The sequence below is a fragment of the Gadus chalcogrammus genome, chromosome 9 (assembly GCF_026213295.1).
Source record: "Gadus chalcogrammus isolate NIFS_2021 chromosome 9, NIFS_Gcha_1.0, whole genome shotgun sequence".
In the NCBI taxonomy this organism is placed as follows: Eukaryota; Metazoa; Chordata; class Actinopteri; order Gadiformes; family Gadidae; genus Gadus; species Gadus chalcogrammus.
The window spans coordinates 8,400,124-8,410,714 of record NC_079420.1 but is presented as its reverse complement, the minus strand read 5'-3'; the positions used below and the strand labels follow the sequence as shown (position 1 = coordinate 8,410,714).

At 46.3% G+C, this 10,591-nt stretch overlaps 1 protein-coding gene across 3 annotated transcripts in view; it reads left to right on the top strand.

Annotated features, from left to right (window-relative positions):
• Positions 1–4,876: 4,876 nt before the first annotated feature.
• LOC130388556 (unconventional myosin-IXAb-like) overlaps positions 4,877–10,591 on the top strand; it is a 95,250-nt gene continuing 89,535 nt past the window's right edge. For all 3 annotated transcript variants that reach the window (XM_056597901.1, XM_056597900.1, XM_056597902.1), the window contains exon 1: positions 4,877–5,541. The gene's annotated coding sequence lies outside the window, so the exon portion shown is untranslated. The remainder of the gene's footprint in view (positions 5,542–10,591) is intronic.

Below are 10,591 nucleotides of genomic sequence, written 5' to 3'. Positions count from 1 at the left end.
GAGGGGTTCTGCAGTGCGCTTTCTGAACTTCGGGTAGCGGTTATATTATTGACCTAATATTATAACAAGATATAAACTAGTTTCCTGCTTCCTTCAATGCAAGAAATGTGGTCGTGTTTGTTTTGCATCATATCGTGTAGTCATATCTATGTGAAACAATGATAAGAGACATTTATTAATATTGAGAATCTAAGTAGTCCATTCAGTGTAAATTAAAAGGATATACGTCTGGGGTGGGCGGCCAGCAAGAGTTCAAACAAAAATAAAACGAATACGTTTTTGCAATCAATGGCTGATCAACTCACCCTCCCTACTGGAATACCAAGACATATCCGTTAATCTTGCAATCTAGAATGGGGCCTAATTAGCTTCCCTTAAGATAGACTACAGTATATGATGTATTAATATTTTTCCATCCATATGTGCGTGTGCGCACTCCAGTGTACCACTAGGCGGCCATGTTGCATAAATATTGGGATATGTTTGACGCGAATTGGGTCAGGGTTAAAGTTATTTTATTTTTTATTTTTTTATTTTAGGCATCTAAATAGACATGATATACTGAAGAGGAAGCCAAAAAATGTCTGACTTGAGACACACCCATGATCAAATTCAAACACACACACACACACACACACACACACACACACACACACACACACACACACACACACACACACACACACACACACACACACACACACACACACACACACACACACAGACTGCCCTTGGGCAAGGTATTGGCGACACATGATCAAGCTCTATTGTCCGGTGATCTCAACTACAGGTCTATTTTTAATATTAACTATCAGGATATCGTGATAAAAGATTAAATATTCCCTGGTTTATGCGTGTTGTGTTAGTCTATATTACATGGTTTTCAATGCACATAACCTATTAAACTTGTGTCAGCAACAGACGCTATCACTTAATTAACATGTCAGGCCCTAACAAAGAAAATAGCTCAAGGACACAGCATAAAAAAACACACAGTATTTTATAAATCTTTATGGACATTTTATGGCCAATTCACTTCAACCGAAAACAGTGAAAACAGCTTAAATCAAATGCAGTGTGCCATTAGCACCACTAAACAAATAGTGTGTTATTCATAATATTCAAACCATCCCTAATATAAATGAATCAGGTTTATTTATGCTAATGGTACTCCAGTTCGCATAAATAAAGTCCAGAATGCACAGTACTCTTCGACGGTTTTGTTTTGAGTCCGGCCTAGCATTTGTTTCTAATGAGCCGGGGTTGCCAAGAGTCCCTGGCAGCTTACTGCAGGATTATCAAACATAATCATCTCCTCACCTTGTCCTGCTGGGATCGGCAGAGATCCAGAGAGCAGCTCCAGAGAGCTACAGCTGCAAAGCCTCCCTAAACAACCCGTAACACCACACTGTTTATCCACCGACGGAGACGTCGGCACGTTCTGTGATTGATGCAACCGGACCCAGACGTCTGCCCTGCGCCTTAAAAAGCCGCGTTTCTTCTCCACGTTCCACGGGGATCCACCTGAAGAAAACAGTAGAATCCCTCTTGGGGTTGTTTATGTGCTTTAGGCCGCGGACATAAGCCTGAGTTTTTTGCGATTTAACCGCAGACCCCAAAATGCTGCCGCTGGAGTTGAAGTTAAACAATCTGTACTGTGCTCCTGCAGCCGTGGGCTTCATCCCGTTTCAACAAACAGCTCCATTGTTTTGACATTGGGCCTCATGGCGAAATGATGGATGTGAGCTCTCGAATCTCCGCTGGCAGCTTAATTATTTGGTATCACTGAAGAAGCCTATGTTGTAACAGTTGATCAAGCTGCAAGTTGGCCAGTTGTGCTCTCAGGGGCCTTGTATTGCTCTCTATAAACCCTGTCAGTGGTCAGAGTGGAGGCCTTCTTCTTCCCCTGCTGAAATAATGCCTTGTTTCTCATCAGCTCCCCAAAAATTACAACAGGCTGCAGTCCTGCACACATACCCACACAGAAACACACACACAGAGACACACACTGACACACACAAACACACATATCAATGGACACACACTGGTACACACGGATGTAAATGCACACACAAAAACAGATGAAAGGCAAGAAAGAAGGACAGAAAAAGGCTAAACAAAGAAGACAGAGAAAGAGAGAGAGAAGGGGGAGATACGAATACAAAGAGAGCATCCTATTCTTCCAGAGCTTCAAAGCTCCATTCTCTGATCTCTTCAATTAAAAGCATAAGAGAGTTCAGGGCCCGAACAGATGAGGATATACTACCCTGTTCTCTACTGGACCTACCGGAACAGGATAGATCAAGAGCCGCACAGGAAGCAGGAGCAGACAAGACCAGGAATGATGAGATGGAGTGGTAGAACTAGGAACATGAGGGTAGATCATGGGGAAGATGGATGGAAGCCTGTTTTCTATCACCAGACAATGGGAGCTGAACCACAAGACTAAACCAATTTTTTTTATTTGAGAGAGGTTATTCTTTTCATTGACTGAAGAGTGAAAAATGTTTTATTATGTGTGACTGGTCTGTTGTTATTTAACAATGTGGTTACCATGACCAAGTACAGAATAGTTAGAATGACAGAAATGTATCATCGATTTAGATTAGGATTGAGATCTAAATGGATGCTTCCATGACCATGTCCTGTGTAAAGCATAATAAAGGGTTAATGTTTAGGTCTCGACTTTGGTTTGCTGTCTTCCGTCAATGTGGCTCACAGGAAACGTGGTTGTGTCATATCTATGTGTAACAATGATAACAGACATTTCTATTAGAGGAGAGGGTACTGCAAAACTTTGATGACGTGGCAAACATTTTTAGATGAATGACTAACATTTGCAGAGAAAAGTGTGTGGTTCTATGTTATCTTTAATGGGGTTCAAACACAGCAAGAAGAGAAAACATACATGATAGTTATGTCTCAAGGTTCATCTCAATGTCAACATGTGTGTTGAAAAATGTCTGAAATGGATTTTCATGTCAGTGTACAAAGAAATGCCCTTCATAAAAAAAACACTTGAAGTTTAACCGAGCTCAACCAGGTTTTTCCAGTTGAAAGGTGAGATGTGTTTGTGCTTCATCCATCTGGGGGCCTCCACCGTTTGAAATGTACCCATTCGTCGTCCCTCCGGGGGCCATCAACTATCCCCTGATGGCTTCCCCCCCACCCCTCCCCGCCTCACCTCCCATCCCTTACCTCCCTCTCTCCCACCATCTCTACATCCCAGATTCCCCTCAAATCTGAATGCTCCTCTCATCTTTTGGCCTGGTGTGATAGTAGTGTAGTTTATGGGTGTGGCCTATAGTTGTGATAGAAGTGTAGTTTATGGGAATGGCCTATAGGTGTGGATAGTGTATTGTGTAGTTTATGGGTGTGGCCTATAGGTGTGGATAGCTTATAGTGTAGTTTATAGGTGTGGCCTATAGGTGTGGATAGTTTATTGTGTAGTTTATGGGTGTGGCCTATAGGTGTGGATAGCTTATAGTGTAGTTTATAGGTGTGGCCTATAGGTGTGGATAGCTTATAGGGTAGTTTATAGGTGTGGCCTATAGGTGTGGATAGCTTATAGTGTAGTTTATAGGGGTGGCCTATAGGTGTGATAGTAGTGTCGTTTATAGGGGTCACCTATAGCTGTGATAGTAGTGTGGTTTATAGGTGTGGCCCTTGGATGTGTGACAGTAGTTCTTATGGGTGTGGCCTATACGTGTGGATGGTTTATCGTGTAGTTTAAGAGTGTAGCCTATAAGTGTGGGGGGGATGTTGACTCCGGGCCAAACAGGTGGAATGTTTAGGAGCCGGCTGAGAGCGAGGCCTTTGGGTCCCTCTCTGTTCCTCCCCTCGTAGTTCAAGCCCAGTGCCGGCGAAGGCATTGTCTGCATGTAACGTGCTGAATGGTGCTTGGGTAGAGAGTAAGAGGCAGCCCTGCAGCGGTTTGACAGCAGTGAACGGCTAAATTGACTTTATTGAGGTGCACAGGAGGGATTGGCCGGAGTGCATTATGTCCACAGAGGTACCCACCCTGTATACACATACTCTCATACACACAGGCAGAAACACAGACACACACATTCTCCTTCACACACACACACAGACACACCCACACACAAACAGAAATGCATGCAAGAATGCAGACACACACGCACAAGCACAAACACAAGCACACTCAAACACACAAGTGTGCACAAACACTGGCAACCACTGACCACATACACACAGTTTCAAATGTCCAGTAATTGTACTCATGCCGTCCCCATGATATGGGAAGTTATCTTTCAATATGTGAACCCTCCTTTGAACAAGTCTTTAGATAGGATAAAATTACATATGGATATGACATATTTCACCCATCAGCTTCATGTTAACACATGCAAGCATGCAGAACCAGTTTTTGCTTTCGCAGAAAGCATCAGCTTAGGGGGACAGACTGTCGGTGAAATTAAGTTAGGCTACTACGTAGCTACACAGTAAAAGCATTCATTATTTATCATATATACAAATAAAACAAAAATCTTAAGGCGATCCCTTGATCTCCACCATTTTCAACAGAAGACAACGGAGGCACAACTTTAATTGCCATCCAATAATTGTATGAATGTAACTGGTAGGATTAAGAAGGGTAGGTTGTATGTCCTTGACCACACCCCATGTCAGTGACCGCCATGCGCTGATTGACAGTGTTGATGAAATACGCAAACGAATCCCTTGAAGCCGTGGTCGGGGGAAAAACAATTGGCTTGTCATTTTAGCAAAAGTCTAGTGTTTCATCTCTTAGGGTCCTCCCGGTTGTTACCGCCCATCGCAAGACGCCTTCCCATCCTACTATTAGTAACCTCGTTCACAGGCGTTCTTCATCTCACGACGGAACGCCTGTTACGGGATGCTCCAAATAAGCGTTATCACGGGGGAGCAAGAGTGCGTGACTATGTTACGTGGGTTTAGCGGAGAGAGGCGATAGAGAGGGCGGGACTTCTGATAGATGCCCAGTACCGAATAAGATACATGTTTCGGATATTGCTTTGTCATATTTTTGGTAAAAACTCTGTCATTATTCTCCCTATCGATTTTGTTGGTCTTATTGGCACGGCCCTATTTTTCTCGCTCCAGGGAATGTTAACGGGCTTACACAACCCGAAGGAAGTAAGAGATACGGAAATGCGTTCCGATAGACCGGGATAACGCAAAAACTCAGGATCCTTGCTCCAACGATCCTACTGCAATCATGGGCGCGCGATGCGCGTACACGGAAGCTTGCAGCGATTGTAAGCGGAAAAAAAAGAGACAAGCTGTTGTATGAGGACGACGTGACAGGGGACCGAAGCATTTCCTTGGAGAAAAGCAATATTGGAATATATCGAGGGAAGAATAGCGCATTTAGACAGAAGACGGGTGGTTCTCATAGGATACGCGCCGTGGAGCCTAGGACGCGCGGCTTTGATGCATTAACAGGAATGTGTGTTTGAATGTGGTCCGCGTAACCCTTCCTTGTCATAAACGCTATAGCGTGAGCTGTCGGGGCAGTGGATTCCAGCAACAGCAGAGGTAAGGCATTGCACGGCTGTGATAACGCCATGTGTACACAGTGAAGATAAGATAAAAAAAAAAAGAAGGCAAGGAATCTCTATGATGATGTACGCGTTAAACGTGACGGGGTAAACAGCACCAAGGTCCACTCGGGTGAGCTGTCATTTCTCCATGAGCGCTTAAAGCGTTCTCACCGATAGTCCATTGTAGGCTATTTCACATGATGGAACCCAGGGCATTTAAATATTGTAGCATACAGCCACAACAGCAAAATTGATGTGTTGGTCATATTGAAGGAAATGCTCGCCAACCTTGCTTTGTGTGTGGATGTGGTCACAAATAACGACTAACCAAGCCAGCGCAACCAGAGCAGAAGAAAGCATCCCCCCAGTTGCCTTCTGAAAGTGACTATCCTTATTTTCTTGCGTCATACAACATTTCCAGCATCATGCCCTGATCTCAGGCGCTCTCATATAGCCGGGACGTTGTGAGATAGACAATATGCATTAAACCCAGCGTGCAGATGCGGTTGAACACAAACGGCAGCTTTACCGTGACGCATTCGACCAGGACAGCGGCGGTGGCACCGGACCGGGGCATTCCAAGTGGAGGGGGGGACGGGGGAGTCCGGGAGAGGGATCAACTAAACGCGTTTTCCTAATAATGTTAGATTCATGGTTCTGCAGAGGACCACATTCAGCTAGCACGCTTGTATGCGTGATTGTCATTGTTGATGACACGTGTAAAGGAAGGGGACAAGACGAGGTCTACTTTGGCAGCTTGATCCCAATTCGATATGATTATAACCTCATCACTACATGTAAGCCCTTTCAATCAGGCGAAGGCACGAATAGTTAGTACACTAACAGCCATGGCAGCAGCTCTACCACAGAGGAGCTCTTGGGGCCACTGGGACGTGTTTAAACCTGCCTACTTGGACTTGGCCAGAGTGCCTTAAGCCTTTCAGTCCACTACCCAAATTGGGAGAGAGAGAGAGAGACTGCAAAACACAGGAAGCACCCTCCTTCGATGGTGAGCTGCTTTCTATGGAGCAACGGCACTCAAGCAGCGGCTACTAGTCACAAGTTGTCCCCATCAGCCGTGGGCGAGTCTCATGAAAAAAACACAGTCATCTTGTTCACATCTGCTTTTTTCTTTTCAAAACCGATACCACGGCTGGACTGTGGTCTTCTGGTGGCTGTTATCTTGGATTGAAGCTTGTATATGCATGAAGCGATCAGATAAAGAGGCATCATGGAGTCAGGCCTTTCAATCGGGGGTCTCTGGGGTTTTGCCGGCCGGCCGGCCTCACACACATTGTCTGGTCCTGTTCGGAACGAGACATCTCCTCCGGCTGCCATGTCAAGTTGGCTGGCATTAACATTTCATTTAGTCTATTATGTAAGCTGCTAAACCCCCAGAGAGCGGACAGGAAAACAGTGGTTTGAGAGCTTGAGTGGCCCAGCGAATGGATGCACTCGGAGCGCACTCGAAAAGCTCAGAAGTCAGAGCTGAACTGTCTTGTTTTGACAGCACTGCAGTAGACGTTGGTGTATTATTTTTTTTTACTGCAAACCTCATTTGCATTTATACTCTGGGCGAGAGCCATGGGATAGCTACTTGTACACCGATACAACCACACACACCGGCAAATTCATATTGGAGATAATCACGCTGTTCTGTGTGGATTTCAGTGCAGAAAGTTAACGGATGAGTTTGTAGTCTGGGCAGCCACCCTGTGTTATCAGAGGTGTGTTTCTATTGGTTTTGTAGTACTACTCATCCACCGGTTAAGGAGTTTCGACAAACGCAGCTCTTTCTCTGAGAGCAGACCTGACAGAGTGAGCGTTGTCGCCAGGCTGTGATCCTGCGTGGTGACAGGATACAGTGGGTGCTCTTAGAATAATCCAATGTCAATGACATCATGCCTTCCACACAGACACTATCCTTGTCGCCCTATTGGTTGACGCCCTTGTCCTGGGTGACTTCTATGTGGGGTTCTGATTACACAGCAGCTGGCAGGACATCCATCCCTGGTGCCCGTGCAAGGGGCGTGGGCTGATGGGGCTCAAGGCCTCATGTAAGACAATACCAATGGCTGGCCAGGGTCTGTCCTACTCTGACAGCGATGCCTAAATTCAATTCCAACCAGGGGTAATTATAGACATGTCTGCAATTGTTGGGGGTTGGTTTGTGTGCATGTGTTTCGGTTTTCTTTTCACGTGTGTGTGTGTTTGTGTGTGTGTGTGTGTGTGTGTGTGTGTGTGTGTAGTGCAGGGGTAGTCTGAAATATTTCAGAGACTGTGTTGTTTCAGTTGTTTGGGCAGTCAGGGTAGTCAGAACATCTCGTCAATGTTGCTCTTCAGGATTCCATTGAGTGAGGGAATTTCCAAAAATATGGTACATTTTCTGTTTGTGAACATTCTCCCAAACATAGTTGTGTTGCGTTGTCTGTTGGCTTGGACTGCGGCCATGAAGTGTTTGACTTTCAGACACTTATCCAGCTGATCTGGGAAAGTATGTGGTCTGCAGACACTTCATTTCTCAATTCACACTTGGGGAATTGAGAAAGGATCAAATCTCACCGCTGACCTCTATGCCAGCTTTTGGTTTGGTGCACCCATCTGAGCTCCCCCCTCCTCAAGCTGAAGCTAATGACACTCATGTGATGAGATGACCCCCCAGGCTCACAGACCTCTGCCCAATCCCGGGATCTTAACACGCTGTGACCCCGCTGACCTCAGAGACATCACGTCTTTTGAGCATGCTCCACGTGTTTTAGGGCGGGACTGACTGGCCGATCAACTCGACCTGGAAGGGACTCCCCCTTCGTAGAGTGCTCTGCCAGCAGGCCTATGCTGAGGTTAACCGATGATATCATTTAGCTCCTTCTGTTCTGCTCTAACCATTTTTTCTCTCGTCAAATAATTGAACGCTCAAAGCCAAAGCCAGGCCTGGACAAAAAAAAAAAGATCTGTGAACTAGAAACCCTGTCTTTCTTCTGCATGGCTGTACTCCTCCCTGGCATATTGGAATCAATGTTCTGCCTTTTGCTCTCTCCTTCCAGCGCTCTTCAAAGGACCGTGTCACTGGCACAGATCGATAGTAGCTTTACACTGACGCCCGTTGATTTCAATGGCCCGTTTCTCTGGTTCTGCTGGTGGTGGAGCCCCCTCCTCGTTGGAATAATTATCCTTCCTCACCTCTCTCCTTGGGCGGATTAATTGAAAATGTTCCGCCGTGCTTGTGTTGCCTCGTCGTCTCGGCCGTGGGCGAACAAGGGCCTGCCTTTGGGGCTCTCGGGGGCGGATGAACGTTCTCCACGGTCGCGTCAGAGCTTCGATGGCCGTCGTGATCATGCGTTGGGATGGCATGAGATGTCTTCCCTTCCCTAGGTGGTTGTGCGGGTGTGGGTGGGTGTGTTTTGAGCGAGGAGCAGGGCCATACAGTGGCAATCCCTGTTCCTCATTCCCCATTCCCTGAGTTCCGGATGTTAAAAACACTGTGTGTGTGTGTGTGTGTGTGTGTGTATGGGGGGGGGGGGGGGGGGCAGGATGGAAGGCAGGCAGGCAGGCATTTGTGCCGATGTGTGGTTTTGTTGTTTATGTCTAAGGGGAGGTGGGGTGGGGGGAATATGGGTGAAGAAAAGATCAACAGAGGAGGTTTGTGCAGCCAATAAACTAATGCAGATCCCATCTTAATGCAGATTCCTGCTAGATGCAGATTCCTTCAAGACTTTATGCCAAACTTAAAAGCTCCTGGACCGGACCTATCAGATATGCACAGAAACCACCAGGAGGAACATGGGGATATTGACTTACCCTGTAAGCGTTTTACCCATTCAGTGATGAAAGATACAGACCCCGTGGAAAACGTATAGAGAACAGGCTACGGTCCGTTGAGAAAGCTTAACAGAGTGAGAGCGACTGATAGCATGCTAACCCCACAAACTATCTGCCTTTGAAAGCCTTTGATGAAGCATTGCTGCAGTCCCGGTTTACATCTGCCTTCAGTCAGCAGCTGTGATCCTTGTTTTTAGCCTAGCATGTTTATTGTCTACATGCTGACAGCTGCATTGTTTCCTGCCTGGACGGACACAGGCCATGCCAGCACTGAAAGATCTAGCGCAGGCTAGCTAAAGCGCTGCATGAAATGAACTGAAACATCCGGCTGAACCAGAATTTGAACCCCCCCCCCCCCCCCCCCCCCCCTAAATACACATACACATACACACAGTGAGCCACCACACCTTTTACCGAACCCATAATTAAATCTTTTTTGCAAGATTACTAGGCTCTAGATTGAAAAATATTGACACAAATGGAGAATAGAAAATAGAGAAAAACGAAGAAGATAATAGCATTAGAAATAGAGATAATGGCGAGGCATTGGGACAGAGTCTTCTTGCCCCGACCCAACCACGGCTACTTAGTCAGTGCTTGTGTGGTATTTCTGCAGCGTGGGGCGGCATCGAGCCATGGCAGCGCGTGCCGGTTTGAAGCCGGGACAGAGTGTGCGTCTGTGTCGTGTCACCGTAGAGCTGCAGCTCTGTGGCTCGCTGTGGAACGTGAGTCGGAGGTGGACCGGGGGCGGCTAAATGACACACACACACACACACACACACACACACACACACACACACACACACACACACACACACACACACACACACTGTGTGTGTGTGTTTAAAGATGAGGCTGGGTGGATCAGAGAGGGAGAGTGTTTGTGTGTGTCGTGTGCGTGTTGTTGGGTAAAACAGTCTCCCAGGTCAAGGTGAAGCTGGCATAATTTAACCAAAAAGAGGGGTGAGCGCTTTGTGGGCTACTGAGTCTACTGGAGATGGTGTGAACAAGCTTGTATCACTATCCTTTTTTAGACAGACAGACAGACAGACAGACAGACAGACAGACAGACACATGGAAAAAGCACATACACACACACTGAACAGGTAGACATGCAGACACACTGGATAGACAGACACACCAGACAGACTGGCAATGCATCTATCAATTATTATCATGCACACACATGCATTATGTATGAAAAAGCATGGGTAAGCTAGACATAC